Source organism: Macrobrachium rosenbergii, chromosome 51, assembly GCF_040412425.1.
Source record: "Macrobrachium rosenbergii isolate ZJJX-2024 chromosome 51, ASM4041242v1, whole genome shotgun sequence".
NCBI lineage: Eukaryota > Metazoa > Arthropoda > Malacostraca > Decapoda > Palaemonidae > Macrobrachium > Macrobrachium rosenbergii.
In genome coordinates, this window is record NC_089791.1 from 51,937,883 (window position 1) to 51,956,325 (window position 18,443).

Here is an 18,443-nt window from a genome sequence, read left to right on the forward strand (position 1 = left end):
CTGATCAGTAGATTACTTAAGATAAAATAGTGCAATGAGACTTACATATGAGATCATATTGACTTAGCTAAACGTTTTCTAACTTACAGCTTATTAGTACTCGTGTCATCGCTACTTTATTAACATGCGAATGCACTGTAGACATTATTTCCCAATACAGGTTCTTGCTATCGCGATTAAATTTGCAGGTTTGATGAAAGAATTATTATTAAACAAGAAGATATACAAAATATCATGACATGAGTCAGGTGTGTGCTACTCCACTAACTGCGCCAAATCCCTGTGTGTATGTTGGGGGAGGGGGTGGGGATGTTAGTACTGTCGGTGCACCTCACACGGTGCACCGTAGGCTGTAACATAAGGTTCTTTGCAGCGTCCCTTCGTCCCTTAGCTACACCTCATTCTATTCCATTTACTATACCTCTGTTCATGTTATCTTTCTTTCATCATACTTTCCACCCTCTCCTAACAATTGTTTCATGGTGCAACTGGGAGGTTTTCCTCCTGTTACACCTTTTAAACCTTTTTACTCTCAATTTCCCTTTGAGCGCTGAATGACATCATAGGTCCCAGCGCTTGGCCTTCGGCCTAAATTTTATATTCCATTTCCAGTTCCAACTAACTCAGCCAGATCCTTGAAAACTGGTTTCTAGAAGTTGCTGCAGATAAATTTCTCTTTCCGTGGTATGGATTGGCATCAAAATATTTATAAAGTATACAACATCAAGCTAATAATCCTCCTCTTGCAAATCCGCTTTCACAGAACAGGTCGTCATCCAATATCCCTCTCACCGAGTTTTATTTTTGTTCATCCTTTCTCTCTCTTCGTGAACTCATTTAGAGAAGGAAATGAGCGCGCAGTATCCCCCCTTACACGCGCACACAAGCACGCAAGCACGCGCGTGGGACGAGACACGCAACAAGAAAAGAGTGTTAGATTGTCATCGGGAAGAAGTAACTCTTGGGTAAGAGTTCTCTTTTGAAAGTGGCTGACGATAATGCGAAATTCTCGTTCGTAAGAATGGAATCTGATTTAGCTCATGAAGAGATCTGTGCAAAAAATTTGACTGAAGCAGCCATTTTTAGTTTTAAAAATAAATCTTGATTGTATAAAATGAATATATGTGCTTTCATGATGAATCAGTGCATCTTCGACAAAATCTTGATTGTATAAAATGAATATATGTGCTTTCATGATGAATCAGTGCATCTTCGACAACTGCCTAGACTTCTTAATTCATCAACTTCAAATACTGTTTAATGGTGCTTAACGATGGGTTTTTAGAAATGGCGCAAGAAATTCTCTTGAGATTTGTGTTGTCTGCAGCATTGTTTCGTTGAATATAGGTCGAAAGTTCCTTAAGGGGGTAGTGCCGTCAGTGTACCTCACGCGGTGCGCTCTAGGCATTACGTAAGGTTCTTTGCAGTGTCCCTTCGGTCCCTAGCTGCAACCCCTTTCATTCCTTTGACTATACCTCCTTTCATATTCTTTTTTCCACCTTACTTACTTCAACACTCTCCTAGCAAATGTTTCATAGTATAACTGCGAGGTTTTCATCCTGTTAAGCCTTTAAAAAACCTTTTTACTCTCAATGTCCCTTTCAGCGCTGAATGACCTCATCACAGGCCCCAGCGCTTGCTTGGCCCTCGGCCTAAATTCTATATTCCATTACAAGAACACGAAAAAGTTGAATTAATCGGGATTTACTGAAGAAAGCAGAAAACACCTCATTCTTGAAACCAAATCGTGCTTAAAAAGATAGCCATAACTTACGTAACTTTTGAGAACGGACTCGGAGAAAGTTTAGAAAGGAAATCGTGAGATTACGAAGTTGAATTGGATACCGACGAGTCTGTGGCTACTTCGGTCGTTTTAATTCCAACTTGGCAGCCGCAGGATTTAGAGTCCAGGATTAGAACCTCTTGTCTGTGAGGTGTTAGATTAAACCTCATCATAATTATATCCCGTTCAATTAGCGTGCTAAGCCTTCCTGGAAATACTTTCGTTAGTGTGCAGTTTAGTGTCTGGCAAAGTAGGTCTAAAGCGCATTAAAATGTGGAATTCTCATAATTTCTTTTCGTACTCAGTGGAACTTATTTGTGGGACGTGGTTGAGAATTTCAGATAATTAGTACACGAAATTTATATAGTAGTCTTTACAAAAGTAATCTAAAACTTGAGCAGATTTTAAATGCATTCCATAAACTCATCGATATACTGTTCCTTATTATTATTATTATTATTATTATTATTATTATTATTATTATTATTATTATTATTCAGAAGATGAACCTTATTCATATGGAACAAGCTCACCACAGGGCCACTGACTTTAATTTCAAGCTTACAAAGAATATTATGGTGTTCATCTGAAAGAAGTAACAGTAGGCAATGGGAAATGCAGAAAGAAGAGATCAGTTATTAGAAAGGAAAAAATAAGTGGTCAAATTAATAAATAAGTAAATAAAAATGTAAGTAATTTATTAAAATAAAAGGAGAATTGTTATGGGGTAGTTTCTATCCGCGGGGACTAGGCTGCCAGGCCTAGCTAAGCTCTCTGAGAATAATCTTCACATCTTAATATTTTAAAGAATATTTGCAACTTTACGTAAAAAACTTCCTCTCACAATCTCTTTGATCCCTTGTTCAATGTGTACCCAATGGGGCTCAAAGATAAGACGTTCCCAGGCCATCTTGAAAATGATCTTTTAAACTTGAGTCTGAATACTTAACAGAAGATGTTTAAAACTTTCGGTGATTTGGCGCGGTCTCATAAACTTGCTGATCTGTCTCCGGTAAAATAAGCCTACGTCTTTCAGAGAATTGACTTTGGTCTTTACATTTCACAAAAGAGGTTTTAAACCGCACTGAGGTGTGAGTCATCTCATTACTGTTGATAGTTAACCCTTTACGCAGTTAGACGCAACAGCATAATAAGTATAAATTCTGAAAATCATCTTAGTCATCATGATCCTTTATATTATATAAAAGAGTTAAAACTAATTGAGATTTGATGGCGTTCCATAAAATCTTCAAGCTATCAATCAATCTATGTGTTGTCAAATTAAACTAAACAGTAAACTGTGTAAAAGCATTTTGGAAAACTGTCGGAATAACTTGAGCATTAACATAATTCAGAATTGTCCCAAAATTAGGCATCGCAGGTTCATTTTTCGAAAAGGTGCATAATTCAAAGTTCACGGAGGTTCGACATTCGTCTCTGAAGTTCTTCGACATTTTAATTGATTTATTTAGATTTTTATTTAAATTTTGTATATATATATATATATATATATATATATATATATATATATATATATATATATATATCGAGACTCGACATCGGTGGCGAAGCCTGCTAGTAATGATAGTAGTCGTAGTGCTAGTAACAGTAGTAATAATATAAGGGCTTTGCCTTTGGAACGGCTCCCTAGCTCGGTATATTTCCCAACAGCCTAAAGAGACCTCAGGGGAACTCGAGCTGAGCTTAGGACCACCAGGCTAGAGCCTCGGCCTAGGCGAAGGCGTCTAGTGCGCAAAAGGCCACCACAGGGAGTGATTGCATTGCAACTTGCATCGCTAAGCTTAGAGGAAAAAGTTTTCATCTACGACCAAATAAAGCCAGCCTCACCTTTAGCCCGACGGAGGAGCAGCGATCATTACCTCTTCATTTGGGGTGTTCTTGCGGACACTTGGAGGAGAGAAAGTGGCGTTGCTGCTTCATTGGTGGTCGAAATCGAGTGTTTTTGTCGAGTTTGTGTGTGGGATCAGGTTTGCTTGGTGGGAGTTGGGCGCTTACTTGGAGAAAAGTGAATGATGATATTATTGTGACTATTTTTATAATAAAACTAGTCGTAATGGTTCGAAGGGAAAGTGAACAAGTATTAAAATTAGTCACAAAAATTACTTAGCATCCAAAAGCTAAGGCTTTAATTATTGAGATATGAAAGGGTTAATACAATCCTTTCTTGAAATAATAGTGAAGAAATATTTAGTAAATAATTCATAATTATACGTCAGTGTATGAATGAACACACACACACAGAAGTGTTAACTATTTTAAAAGTCAAAGTGAGTAAAATGGTGATTCCGTATTGAGAACTTGGTCTTCTTCTCAGGTAAAATATCAATTCTTCTTCTCAGGTAAAATATCAAATATCTTCGCCAAGATATAATCAAGACCCGATATTCATGGTTTATTGAATGATTTACACACTCTCTCTCTCTCTCTCTCTCTCTCTCTCTCTCTCTCTCTCTCTCTCTCTACAGCAGTGCCTCTCAAAATCAGATTCAAAACCATGATCTTTTCCGCCAATTATCAAATTTATCATCTTTTGGATATTTGTTCGATCATGTCCTGATCTCTCTCAACCATTTTTTAACAATTTATCAGACATTCCCGTCATCAGAATATAATTTTTCCGCGATAAACGGCTGAACGTAGCACGATCAGCTCTCTCTCTCTCTCTCTCTCTCTCTCTCTCTCTCTCTCTCTCTCTCTCTCTCTCTGGGTTTCAGGATTCACGGCCCTGCCTCGTAAGTTTTCCAAGTAAATTCCAAAGCACCATCATCAAATGATCACCCTGAGCCACAGTAGCCTATATTAAACATAACGTAATATAGGCCTACGTAAACATACCTCAATAAACAAATCACTTCATGAAGAGGATAAATAACAATATTTGCCCTGTCCTAGAATCCGGATCTCGTAAAAAAAAAAAAAAAAAAAAAAAAAATTGGCCCCGGGTCACTTCGGTATGAAAGCGTATAATAAAAATCGGAAATATAGATATGTATCTTTCGTTTAACAGCGCACCCAATTATTGTTTACGAGTCGATCGGGGAAAACCCGCGCAACAGTTTCCGAGCGTTTAAAGGTGGGATGAGGGAAGGAAATAATGTTTTGTTTCATATATATATATATATATATATATATATATATATATATATATATATATATATATATATATAGAGAGAGAGAGAGAGAGAGAGAGAGAGAGAGAGAGAGAGAGAGAGAGAGAGAGAGAATATGCTGATAAACAAAACCAAAGAAAGACAAACAGAAAGCTCCTTCGGAATACATAAGAGAGGGAGGGGGAGGGATACACTGTACAATCCATCTAAAGTTATAATCACACAAACATTGTCGATGGCATTCACTAGAGCTTTTAACTCGGACGCTTGATTATGCGAAAGCCTACTACAACCTTTCCAAAGAGCAATAATTTTCAATTTTATTTTTGTTTACACCCGGACCAGATGCCACCGTGCTAGCCTTGGGTTTACTGCCCCTATTTAATATTCACTGCAGGTTCGTACTCAATCAACCGGGACTTTCAAAGAAAAACAAAAACGCATCGGTGAACAATGTGAGTTTTAATTTATAATTTTTCTCCCCCAAGATTATGTTCGTTCCTAAATTGAAATAAGTAGCGTAATTTTTCAGGAATATTCAAACGCCATTATATTTGATTTTATAGTACTGTAGTACCACATCAGACTTAGGAAGTCTAAAACAGTCAGCTATCTTACTTAAACTTGAGACGTAGAAAGCCTAAAACAACCAGCTATCTTAGTTAATGGCATTTTCTTCTTCGATGGAACTTGACAGATCGGAAGGTCTCAGAGACTCAACACTTATAATTAAAGTTACTTAATCCGCATCGGATTGAGAAACTGAAGTGGTCGATAATTAGAGGGCAATTTAAGCTATCGCTAACTTTTTCCTCATGGATCATTAACTGACGGATTGATTCCAGAACCACTTCCGCTACAGTATTGTAGCCTTTGCATGCAGGAGATTTTGTATTTTTTCTTACAACGTTATGAATACAACCAATTAGAATATGATTGTTCAATTAGACTTCCACATACTCAGAGGAGAGTCAAACAGACTGAAATTGCATAGGTAATATGATCGGTACTGTTAAGCACGTTTACGTGCAAAATGGGCGCCGTGTTTAGTACCAGCCCCTTGGGGATGTACGTAAAACATAAAATAATAACGGTAAATACCATAAACATAACGTCTTACAATGTTTTGGATGTTACGGCCGAAACGACCAGACCGCTGTTATACGGGCATTAATCATGGCACGATAATGACAGTATCAAAAACATTTCGTCGATTTAAAAGTAAAGCTTTATACGAAGAATATTAGGAGTCAGGTGACACAGAGCTAGAAATGTTACCTTAATGGAAATACGGAATGAGATAATGATGAAAGGGAAAAGGAGATGGTTCGGTCTTGTTTTTCATACAACCCCTTGGAGAATAATACTTACTAGTGTCAGCTGGGCTCTTATGGGCACCGGAAGCGTTGGAAGACTCGCACCCACTTGGATGGAAATTATTAGACGAGAGGCTGGATATAAGTGAAGACTTGTAGAAGATACAGCACAAGAAAGACATGAATGGCGGAATTTCACAGATGACTTTGTGTTACATAGCAGTGGGTGATGATTCTATATACTGTGGCAAGCAGAACTGCCGTTTTATGTCACATTTCAGAAGCCCAGACAGTGCACACCGCACAAGGACTGTGTACAAATGCAAGCACTGCAATTCACTTGCTTGCCTGTACATTTTACCCTAGGATGTATTGTACTTTCCTCACATGCTCGACTTGGCGTGTTCGACTGTGTGGATGGGGCTAGTAGCCATGGCTTACGACTGGGCTGCTTCCTTCCACTCGTTATTCAGTTTCCAATTGTATTTTAACCAGGATATTTCAGTAAACGAATTTAATTTCAATTCAAATGCAATGTTTTTCTGTATAGTCAAGTTTTTGTTAGGGATGACCGGTAAAACAGATCAGTGAAATAGTGCGCAGTGGAGGCATGCGGACATCACCTTTCTTGTCTTCTCAAGGTCCCCACTCCCCTTCGCCTCAGTTCAGCGGCACAGCCGGTTCTGCGCGATCCTAGGTATCTCTTCTCTATAGTATTACCCAAGGTCTTCATGAGTTACCCTGGGAATAGGATCACCGACAACATTGGGGTATCCTTTGTGAATCCAGAAGACGTTGCAGATGTCTGTTGAGTGAAATTTTCATGACAAAGATGATAAGTATTCGGCTGTTAACAGTATTTGCCGGAGATGTCCTTGTTTGCCTAGACCAGTATATATAGTGTTTGGACAAATTGCGTTGAAAGTTTTCAGTATTGTCACATGTAACGGTAATCTAAGTAAATTATATTAGATAAAAATGTATTTATTTGATATTAGGCTACATAGGATAAAGTTACACTGGTTTGGAAATAGGGGAAGTATTCGGTAAAACACTAGTCGTTTTGGCATTGTTGCTTTATAGTCTAGTTTTAGGTCATCTAAAAATACCGTCATCTGTTTCATTATTAAGGATTATCGACCAGGTGTGAATGTAACGCAGAGGCTTTCATTTCACAATTGCCCTGCATGATATTCAGTTAATGGTTTCACTCTCAAATACCGATGATGTTGCACCACCTCAACAGTAGTTCGGTTGTTACAGCAATAGTTGGTTATTATCAAGAACCGTATAGGTAGGCTTTTGAAAAGTTTTAAATCGCATTTAGTTTTATGTCCAGTTCTTACGCTGCACGAGTTATTTGGTATGATTGAACAAACGTTCATTCCGTTTAACAGAAACAGTGAAAAGTTCAAGTTCTTGATTAAAAAGAGTTCCTAAATTCTTGGTAATTTTTTTTCCATATGCTAAGGGTACGGGAAAGCATAGTCAATACTTGTAAATTTCTTTGGTTGTCATAATAGAAGGTTTGGAAGTGGATAAATATTTGATAAGATTGTTAGGTACCACTGACAAAATGGAGGTGACAGTGTTGGCTGTAAAAGCCTTTGTGTTTGTGAGGTAATGATGCTTTTCGTAAGGGTGATATTTTGGCTTCAAATATGCCGACGACAGTATTAGAAAGCAGACACTGTAAAGTTTTAGTGATTGTGTGTTTGTATTATAGGAAAAATTCAAATTATTGTTGAATTTGCTATTTTTCGTTAGAATAATTTTGAGATATGATTTAAAAAAACGGAAACTGATCTATTAACGTTTTGAATTTAAGTTTTAAATACAGGGGATTTGATGATTTTAAAAAACGGAAACTGATCTATTAACGTAAAGTTTTGAATTTAAACGTACCCAAAGAGCTACGCGTACTAAATACAGGGGGTTTTGATGTAGAACAAAATTGGACGAGACAGTTCAGGAGGGCAAGGTGTGACCCAGGACCTTGCCTTGTGATTTCAAGGTCATTAACAAACGTGATTCAGTAGAGGTAAAATCTGTGCTCGTATCGTAAAATTTGGATGCTAGTGGAGTCGTAATTACGGTAAACCAGGATCCTGCGATAAACCTGCGAACAATTTAAGTGAAATTGACGTGAATCTATTTTTAAAGTTAAATGCTCAAGGGATTAGTCTTGACTACATATTATTACAATTTATCAATGAAAACAGCCGTTATGTATCAATGTAATCTCCACTGAAAACGAAAGTGATTTGCTCTGAAGCTTGACGCTATTTTCAGTGTACACATGTAAATAAGTACATTATGAAACTAATTGCGGTGTACACGTAAAAATATTCTTAATTAAATTATATATACAGATGGGTAAATTTGAAGAAGAATGGAGAGCTCGCATATGCTTTAACCTATTACCATAAGCAGGGTCTACTAAAGCTTCACAGGCATGTTTATATGACCCTTTGTCTCCCCCATTCCTCTCTGGAGAGACTGCTGTTCATGCTTCTCAAAAGTGAAAGGAGAGTCAGTGCTGCCTGTAGGTCACAAGTGTTCAGGTGTAGGAGTCAGTTTTATGGGGACCAAGGATACATGTTCTTCCAGCTTGAGCTCTACTGTGCATATGCACAGTAGCCCTTTTGCTCAATCTACTAGACCTCCTACTAGTTCAAGGTTGGCTGACCCAAGGGAATGATCTAGGTTATTTAACAGTGATTTAGATTGTTCACAAGCAGTTTCATTGTCCAGGGTTTGTGGTTCGATGCTAAGACCTACTTTTTGGGTCCAAGGTTATCTCTACTTCAAAATCAGTGCAGGCTGAGTTGTTACGTTAATAGGTTCTTTCATGAGTGCAATGATATAGGGGTATGCAACCACAACACAGTTGAACCTTAGAATTTGCTCCAGAGGCAAGACTGTTGTTGACTACTGTTGTCTGCACTTTCCAGGGGTGTCTTGGAATATGATAAGTCTGATTCGTGGGTCAGACAGTTGTCTAGCCAGCAGTCAGTCTTGTAAACTACTTCCACCACTTCTGACATAGTAGGTCAAGTTTTGCATACCAGATGAAAGCAAAGATACAACCAAAGAACACGTTTTTTGACATTGCTAGTTGTTGTTGTCAGGAGAAAAGGTGCTGACTTTTCTTTCTCACCATTTGGCATACCTGTGGGCCAACTTGTGTATCTCTGTAACCAGTCAGCAAACCTGTGAGGAAATAAATCCTCCTCTCTCACCAGTCAGCAAACTTAAAGGTAAACTTTGTTCTGCATGAGATGTGACAGTGTGTAACATCATCTGCTGACATGTTCAGTCAAGAGTAGTTTTGCCTTGCAGAATAGGTCAATGCTGGACTCTCCCTTACTCTTTATCAAAGAGCATTATCATGGCATTATGGACTTGAAGGAATTGGCTAAGCATCATCCTTAGCTGGATCTTTACAGTTGCAAATTGGGCACCTGGATGTGTTACTCTCGGTTGAAACTATTTATGATTAGTGGGTTTGTAATAAATAATTTTGTCTGGTCTAATCTTGTTACCAGAGTCAGAGTTATCTTGATGTTTAAAGAACACACAATTCAAGTAAAAATTTAATATTTATTTAGTTGTTTAAGTGTAATTTAAATAGCTTAACAGTAATATATAGATTTTTCTTCCATCCCCAAGAATTGCGTTAACATCAATCAAGCACCAGACCTTGGAGACCATATGGTGCTATGTTATGCTGATTATAGATAAAGTATGGTCAGCATTATTGGTTGGTAGGTTATATTAGATGAAGAATATTTATTTGTTGATGGGAGCAGATTACACATTCTGTGGAGAAGTGTTCTGTTTTGGTGAGAATATCATGAAAGCAAGGTGGACGGGGAAGAAAGGTTAGGCTGGTATAGGCTCTGCTGTGTGCGATTGTGTGCCAGGGCCAGAAAAGAATTATATGGGATATGGAAAGAGGGATACAACAAGTTGGACTCAAGGTTGGAGGGGATCCGTTCATCATGTGGGAATGTGTGAGGTTTGAATGGCCAATTCGTAGCCGGGCAAGAGTTGTTAACCATCGTCTATTCTTGTGGCATGGGTTTAATCATGGTGGGTTTAACTGTGTGGCGCTTGTTGTTTGAGGTACTGGACCAGAAAGACTGCCAGCGATTTAGTAAGTAGTTACGGGGTCCAGCAGAAGCAGAATAGTTTTTCCAGATTGAAATACAAAAAACCTTATCTTGAATTTCACGGACTACAGGATGAATACAAGCAATAGATTGGATGAGGGATGAAGAATTAGCAGAGTCTGTGAAAATAACGAAGGATGATGAGGGGTAGATTAGAAGTTTTAGTACAAACAAAATGGCATGTAGTTCTGCTGTAAGTATGCTTGCAATGTTCCACTGGAGTACTCACATTAAAGGAAATAAGATATAAGATGTGACATAGTCAGTATGGTTGAGGTAGGGTTGTTAGATGGGGATGGACTGTCTTCAGTATGAAGTAGGGATGGGTAAGTGTCAGGAATAACGGGCGAGTCATTTGTAGAAGGGAAGTCTTAAGGTGAGGAGGGATAAGAAGGGAGAGACTCTCGAGTACAACCTGGTGGTTAAGCAAGGTCAAAGATACTTTTCTCTGTACAGATGTCTGAGTGGAAAATTGGGGAAAGTTGACAGGGAGGGGGAAAGGTAAGGCAGGTGGTGTAAGATATGTTGATTGTATGGCACTGCTTATGCAATTGCTCGATGGAGCACGTGTATCAGCCGCACACTACCGATGTGCCCACCAGGCGCCAGCCTTTCAGCGCGACACTGACTGTTGTCTTGCAGGTTGCATTCTGCAGCATTCACCGTGTAGCCTTCGTGGCAGTTGGTCTCGGTTAATAAACATTCTTGCAGATGAAGCCCTGTATATCATTACCATCCTACAGGTGGAGATTTTGTGGAAGTTGGTATGGGAGTGGGAGGAGGTTTGGTTTCCTGATAAAGGGTTGATTAATGTGATCCTCAATGTCCTTCGTGGTTTCTGGAGGAGACTTGGCTGTAAGGATTTTCTTGGGTGGAGGGCAAACAGGTGACTGGGAAAATTTGGAATGGGAGAATGTTATTGGTCTGTGGAGTTGTTCCAAATTGGCGTTTATTTCTTTGTGTGGGAGTTGTTTTAAGGAGAGGAAGCTTTGGGCAAGGGGGACAGGAAAATAGGGATGCAAAAGTAGGTGTTTCTGAATTTAACACCTCACAAGGGTTTGACAAAGATACACTTGAGATAAAAAGAGGGGAACAGGTGGTGGATGATGGTGCTCTAGAGGTATGCAACAGTTTGGACAAAGAAAGGGATGAGGGTAGGGAAGTATTCAAGGTGGTGGTGGATTGGGGAATTAAAGGAGGAGGGGGGAGGGGTTGGTTGTGGCATGATATTGGCAGTGGTTATTGCTTGTTTGCTTTGCTGTTGTCACGATCTGGGCCAGGGTGACAATGGTAAAGCCAAGGTGGCAAGCTTCCTGTCTAGCTTTCAGGGTCAACCTATGCTTGAAGCGGAGGGCAGCCACCTCTGATTCAGACTTGTAGACAGGGTAACTATGGTAAAAAACATTGTTTGCCAGCACAATTGGCATAAATGCACTCTTGTGCATCGCAATTTGCTCAATCATGGTCAGATGAGCTGCAAATGGGCAGCGCACTTGTGATCTGCAAAATTGGCTGGGTGGCTGAAGCACCAGCACTTTTGTCATTGACATGGGGAGGAATATACATTTGGACTTTGTAATGTTGACTGATGTATACATCATGTGGGAGGTCTTGCCCCTTGAATGTGATCTTTGCAAAATTATTTGGATATTTCCTGTTGCTCTTGTCCTCAAGAGTGTAGCATGTAACATGGAGAACTTCATGATGTCACTTAGGAATTCTTTGAGATCCGTTGAGCAGTCATTGTCAACCGGGCACTGCTCAGAAGGTATCACTACTATTCCAGTGCAACTACTGAAATGAGGATGTGGAGTGGTAGGGAAGCCATTACCTTGTAGGTCTTTGAGGGTGGACATTGCTTGAGCCTGAGCCTCTGTGTTCACCATAACAAGACGTGAGCAGTCACATCTTGTTAGGAATTTCACAATTCATACCTGTCTCTGCAGGCACTTTTGAAGTTGAGTGTATTGTTTGTGTAAAGAGTGGTTGGGGGAATAATGAAGCACAGTACTTGTCCCACTTCTGGGGTCCAAAGAGGGTTGACGTAAGGGCTGGGTGGTTACTAGAGATTTTAAGGTGGGTAGAAGAGGATGGAGTTGAAGCCCTAAAATTTTTTTGAGTATGAGGTGCTGTAGTGGCACGTTGTTTCATGGTAGAATGCTGTGGTTCATACGGTTGTAGAGTAATCACCAAAGATGAACTAGTGGAAAGGGAGCATGGGGCATCATGTGCTGAGATGACAGGTGAATGGTAAAAGAGGATAGGGATGAGGAGATTCCTGGGGGAGTAGTCTGCCTCATGGTCTCAAAACTAGCTAAGTTAGAAAAGCCCAAAAAAATCAGGGGACTGATTGTGAGCAGGGTCTGTCCCCAACCCCTTGGAATTTGTTTGATTTCCATTATCGGCCATGTGGGCCTGGGTATATGCTAGGGAAATATACAGTCCACTCCTTAGGAGCCCTGCATGAAGGAGTACTGTAAGGGCAAAAAAAAAAAAAAAAGATAGTCAATTTATGCACTATGTACTGTACAATATTCTGTATATGGCTCTCATGTTGCAGAGGCAGTGATGTGAAGCTGGGGTTGGCTGACATTTTTTCTAAGAGTTCGATTTTTTATCTTAGTAAATTAAGAGTTGCCAAAATATGGATTGGTTTACTTTTAAGGCTTCTGGCAGATACAGACCAATGAACACTATACTGCACTGTATTTTGAAACAACAGTAAAAAGTATTCCCAGGCTTTTCATTAAATTTCAGGTGACCAAGATTGTTGTAGCCTAGTGTTCTTTTTGACTAGTTAATGATATGTCTTGGGTGCTGAGAAAAGGAAACTGTGTGTGGACATACCTTGACTTTAAAAACATGACCTCTTTCATTTGCATTACATTAATCTTCATCTGGCAGCTTGTAGTAGGTTAAAAGATTGTGTTAACTTGGCCCTTATATAATTTAGGATATAATACAAATGCAATTTTTTGTATGGAATTTATGACAACCATGTCCTTTATTAATTGCAACACGAATTTTGTAATTTGTCTCTCCATTTTGTATATAGATTATGAAGGGGTCTTGTTAATATTTTAAGAAAAATTTTTCTTATTGGGGCCTACCAGAATTTCTCAAGTGTTGTTTTACTGTTTCCTAAAGTAACTCCAAAGCACAGTTTATCAGGATAATTTAATGAATGATCTAAACGTGCTAATTGGAAGTGCTAGTAATAACCACTGACATTTTAGTTGCTCTTATTGTTTTTTCCTTATGGTTCATTTGAGATCATAAGGTTTACAAGTTCTTAAAGTCTTGTGTGTCAGATTCTTTCAGTGCCTTGTTAGTCTTTGTGACATTCTTTATCACCTTGTTAGATTTTTGGCTATTATTCAGGTCTCCTATAACTAAGCACCCAAAAAGGAATAATGAAGAGGAGTTCTTGCTGTCATAATTTTCATAAATAGAGCTAGGTAATTTTAATTGTGTAATTTACAGAATAAAGTAAGAGCTTGGTACATAGTTTTGTAAATTTATTGTACGGATTTTATTTCCTGTCACTAATGATACTCTTTTATTTTCTAGGTTTATGCTAAACAGTGGGCCAAACCTATGGAGTGCAATAATTTTCTTGGACTAACAAATGTGTGCTCCCAAAGATTGATAAGGGTTTAATTTATCATCAGCTCTTATCAGTGCTGAAATAGAGCAAGGGGAGTTCAAACTAATAAGAAATTGTTTACTTGGGTACAGTAATTCAATAAATAGTTATATTGTCAAAATACAATATGTGGAAAGTATATTCAAGACAAATGCAACCTGCTGGAAGTCAGGTACTTTGTCTTGAAAGATCATCTTTGCTCCCTGGAATGGCATTATGAAGTACTATTGCTAAGAAGAGGTCCTGCATAAGTGCATAAGTTTTTAACTACTAGATTAGTGGTTCAGAATCAAAATGAAAGTACTCAGAACCATCAAATGAAGCAGGCTAGTTTGACGTTGTCTAACACTGAACAAAAACTAAAGCAAGCCTTGTTGACGAAATAACTGCTTTGTGAAGAAGCAACATTTGTAAGTACCAGGTGGAGTCAACTGTATGACAGTCATACCCTAAAGCTACACTTAATATTAAATATCCTGTCGGATTCAAGATGATGGCAGACACAATATACTTGGCAAGTAGAGCAAATCAGTTTACATTATATCACCACATCTTGTAGCATAACTCGAATAAGTTATGCAGCAAGAAATGATTTAGTGGTTAATATTGTCTTCTACAAGCATCAAGGTCAGTCATACCATAAAGCCACACCAATATTAAATATTCTCCTGTCGGATCCAAGATGATGGCAGACAATATACTTGGCAAGTAGAGCAAAGGTCAGTTTATATCATATCACCATATCTTATAGCATAACTTGAATAAATTTATGCAGCAAGAAATGATTTAGTGGTTAATATTGTCTTCTACAAGCATCAAAGAACTTTGAACAAGGGTTAGTTTCCTCCTTTAACAAGTACCATATTGATGGCTTTGGTTAATGTGGAAGTACTAGTTACCTAATCTTATAACACCAATACAAAGTATATAAAAGTTTTCCCTCCGAAGAGTGAAGACCATTGCAGGAATCTGTATGCAAGTACAGCTAGTTAATGGTATGATGGTAAAACCACAAGATCAAGGACATGAGGAAAACTTTAAAATGTACGGAATCAAGCGAGGTGATGTAATGCCTCCATCTTATTTTCATCAATGTTCTTTGTAGTAATATAGCAGCCACACATTGCTAAGCTGTTGCAACTATGCTATTTCCGAGATTGATGATTTAACGGGTTGAAGAGGTTCTGTAGCTTAATCAAAATGCTTAATGGTCTACAACCTTAGAAGCAGTTGGGTGTTGCATGTAATGAGTAATATGCTGCTGCTGCACTGATGCAAAAACAATAGATAAAAAGTGAATACAGTGGCTAGTGTATCTGAAGAATTTTAGTTAAATTTTAGTGTCAAAAGTATCAGAGCTGAGACAGAGACAGCTGTTTATCATGGTAATCAAAGAAGCTATAAAGGAGTGAGAAAAGGAAGTGCCTGGGAGTTGCTTCATGCAGATTACCTACTCGCAGTGGAATATGTGCAAGTAGTAGTTGAAATGTTTAAAAGGTTCAAGTGGAATGGAAACGAAAAGATTGAAAAGCAATAAAATAAAATTATGGCAATTGGAAAGGATGCAAAGGAAGAAGTAAAACAAAACGAAACTGGCCATATGGGCACTGTAGAAAAGATGTGTGAACTCTGCTGGGGACTGAATGTAACAGATGTAATCCTGAGCACTTCTTGTGACAGTACAGTATACATGGAGCAAGAGATTTTCAAAGTCAGAAATGCACAACAGCAAATTGGCCCAAGAGGAAAGTTGGGGCTGTGTTGTGACAAATGGGCAGGTCTTTGAAGGAACAGAGCATTTGATATGAGTTAAGACCATTGCAGGAATCTGTATGCAAGTACAGCTAGTTAATGATATGATGGTAAAACCACAAGATCAAGGACATGAGGAAAACTTTAAAATATACGGAATCAAGCGAGGTGGTGTAATGCCTCCATCTTATTTTCATCAATGTTCTTTGTAGTAATATAGCAGCCACACATTGCTAAGCTGTTGCAACTCTACTATTTCTGAGGTTGATGATTAAATGGGTTGAAAAGGTTCTGTAGCTTAATCAGAATGCTTAATGGTCTACAACCTTGGAAGCAGTTGGGTGTTGCATGTAATGAGTAATATGCTGCTGCTGCACTGATGCAAAAAACACTAGATAAAGAATGAAGACAGTGGCTAGTGTATCAGAAGAATTTTAGTTAAATTTTAGTGTCAAAAGTATCGGCTGAGACAGAGACATAGCTGTTTATCATGGTAACCAAAGAAGCTACAAAGGAGTGAGAAAAGGAAGTGCCTGGGAGTTGCTTCATGCAGATTACCTACTCACAGTGGAATATGAGCAAGTGGTAGTTGAAATATTTAAAATGTTTAAGTGGAATGGAAACCAAAAGATTGAAAAGCAATAAAATAAAATTATGGCAATTGGAAAGGATGCAAAGGAAGTAAAACAAAATGAAATTGGCCATATGGGTACAGTAGAAAAGATGTGTGTGAACTCTACTGGGGACTGAATGTAACAGATGTAATCCTGAGCACTTCTTGTGACAGTACAGTATACATGGAGCAAGAGATTTTCGAAGTCAGAAACGCACAACAGCAAATAGGCCCAAGAGGAAAGTTGTGGGCTTTGTTGTGAAGGAGCAGAGCATTTGATATGTTGGAGAGACACAGGACTGGAAGCTAGAGTTCAGAGAGCAGTGAAAGAGGGTAGCTGCACCCTGAACAAAATGTAAGGAGATAGCTACTGTACTGATAATTAAGATGCCCCGTTAACTGAAGCAAGCAAAATTTACCCCTCATTAACAGAAGCAAGCCAAAATTTACCCCTCATTAACTGAAGCCAGCCAAAATTTTTACCCCCACTTAACTGAAGCCAAGATTTCCCCATTAACTGAAGCAAGCCAAGATTTACCCATTAACTGAAGCCAAGATTTGCCCCCATTAACAAGCAAGCCAAGATTTACCACCCCCATTAACAAGCAAGCCAAGATTTAACCCCCATTAACTGAAACAAGCTGAGATTTAACCCCATTAACTGAAACAAGCCGAGTTGCTTTAACCAAGCCGAGATTTAACCTCCCCATTATGAAACAAGCCAAAGATTTACAAATGGTACCTGAGGCCAGAAATGCTTTATGCAGTAGACATGGGCTCTGACAAGGAAAATGTAAATTAATCTTGCATAAGTGTGACCATAAAATGTTTCAGTTCATGGCCAGCATGCTCAAGAGGCTGTTAAAGTATCTCAAAGATTGGTGTGGTTTGACTAGGTGATGAGAGAGAATAAGGAAGAGTCAAGTCAGGAAAGCAGTGGATATGGAAGCAACTGTACAACTACCACCAACCTGAAAAAGGACCCAGGAAACCCTAGAGAAAGAGGCTAGATGAAGACCAAAAGCTGATGGGGTTATGCAGAAACAGTACAGGATACACTAGTGGTGAAAATTCTATGGAAAACTCCACATAGGAAAAATTACCTAGAGTTGTCTTCATTATGAAGATGGTAAGGGCCAACAAATTAAATTCTAGAGTATTCCTGTTTTGATAGTGATTTTAAATGGCCCTTTTTGTTATAGTTCGTCCTTTCTGTAATGACTTCAGATGTAAAGTAAAGAATTTAAGCCATTAAATACTGTTATGAGTGAAATTGTCAACTGTTATGAGAGCAGTCTTAAACTATATTTAAAGTAAAGAATTTAAGCCATTAAATACTGTTATGAGTGAAATTGTCAACTGATATGAGAGCAGTCAAACTATATTTTATACAATCCAGTGTTACTACTGATGCCTTAACTAGTTTTGTAAATTTATAGCTTTCATTTTAACTTTTATAACCAGTGTTTCACAAGAGGGGTGTTATTAGAAATACTGTACGTACTGAATTTAAAAAGCTGAAGTGAATTACAGAAATAGAATTCATAAGTTTTGTTTGTTACTTACTAAAAGAATCTGAATAAATAATTTTTCTTATAAATTAAATGAAACATGTATCCTTTCCTTAAACTAAGTATGAGTGCTACAGACACCCTATTCTTGCTCGCAAATATTGTAATTCTTATGGAAAAAATATTCTTATATACCTGTTGTACCAGTATGGAAATTTTAGATACAGACAACCAATTTGGAGAAATAACATGGCAAAACCAATTTGGAGAAATAACATGGCAATATTCATGTAATACATGAGTTAGCTTATGTAATGCACAATTCAGTTCATTTTTGCACAATTACTACTAACATGAATAAAGTTGCCAATGGCACAAGCTTTCACAGTTTGGCTAAGTGAGAAATCAGATTTAATGTTTTATCTTTACATACAGGAACACAAACTAAAAAATGACTAATTAACCAATTTTACATACATTTTCCAGGTTAGCCTGCTTCTGACAATTTGATCACAC

At 38.2% G+C, this 18,443-nt stretch overlaps 1 long non-coding RNA gene across 1 annotated transcript in view; it reads left to right on the forward strand.

The window, feature by feature from the left end:
• Positions 1 to 16,897, forward strand: part of LOC136833403 (uncharacterized) — a 241,961-nt gene extending 225,064 nt beyond the window's left edge. The window contains exon 4 of the long non-coding RNA XR_010851459.1: positions 13,976 to 16,897. This is a non-coding gene — a long non-coding RNA (uncharacterized lncRNA). The remainder of the gene's footprint in view (positions 1 to 13,975) is intronic.
• The last annotated feature ends 1,546 nt before the right edge of the window (positions 16,898 to 18,443 follow it).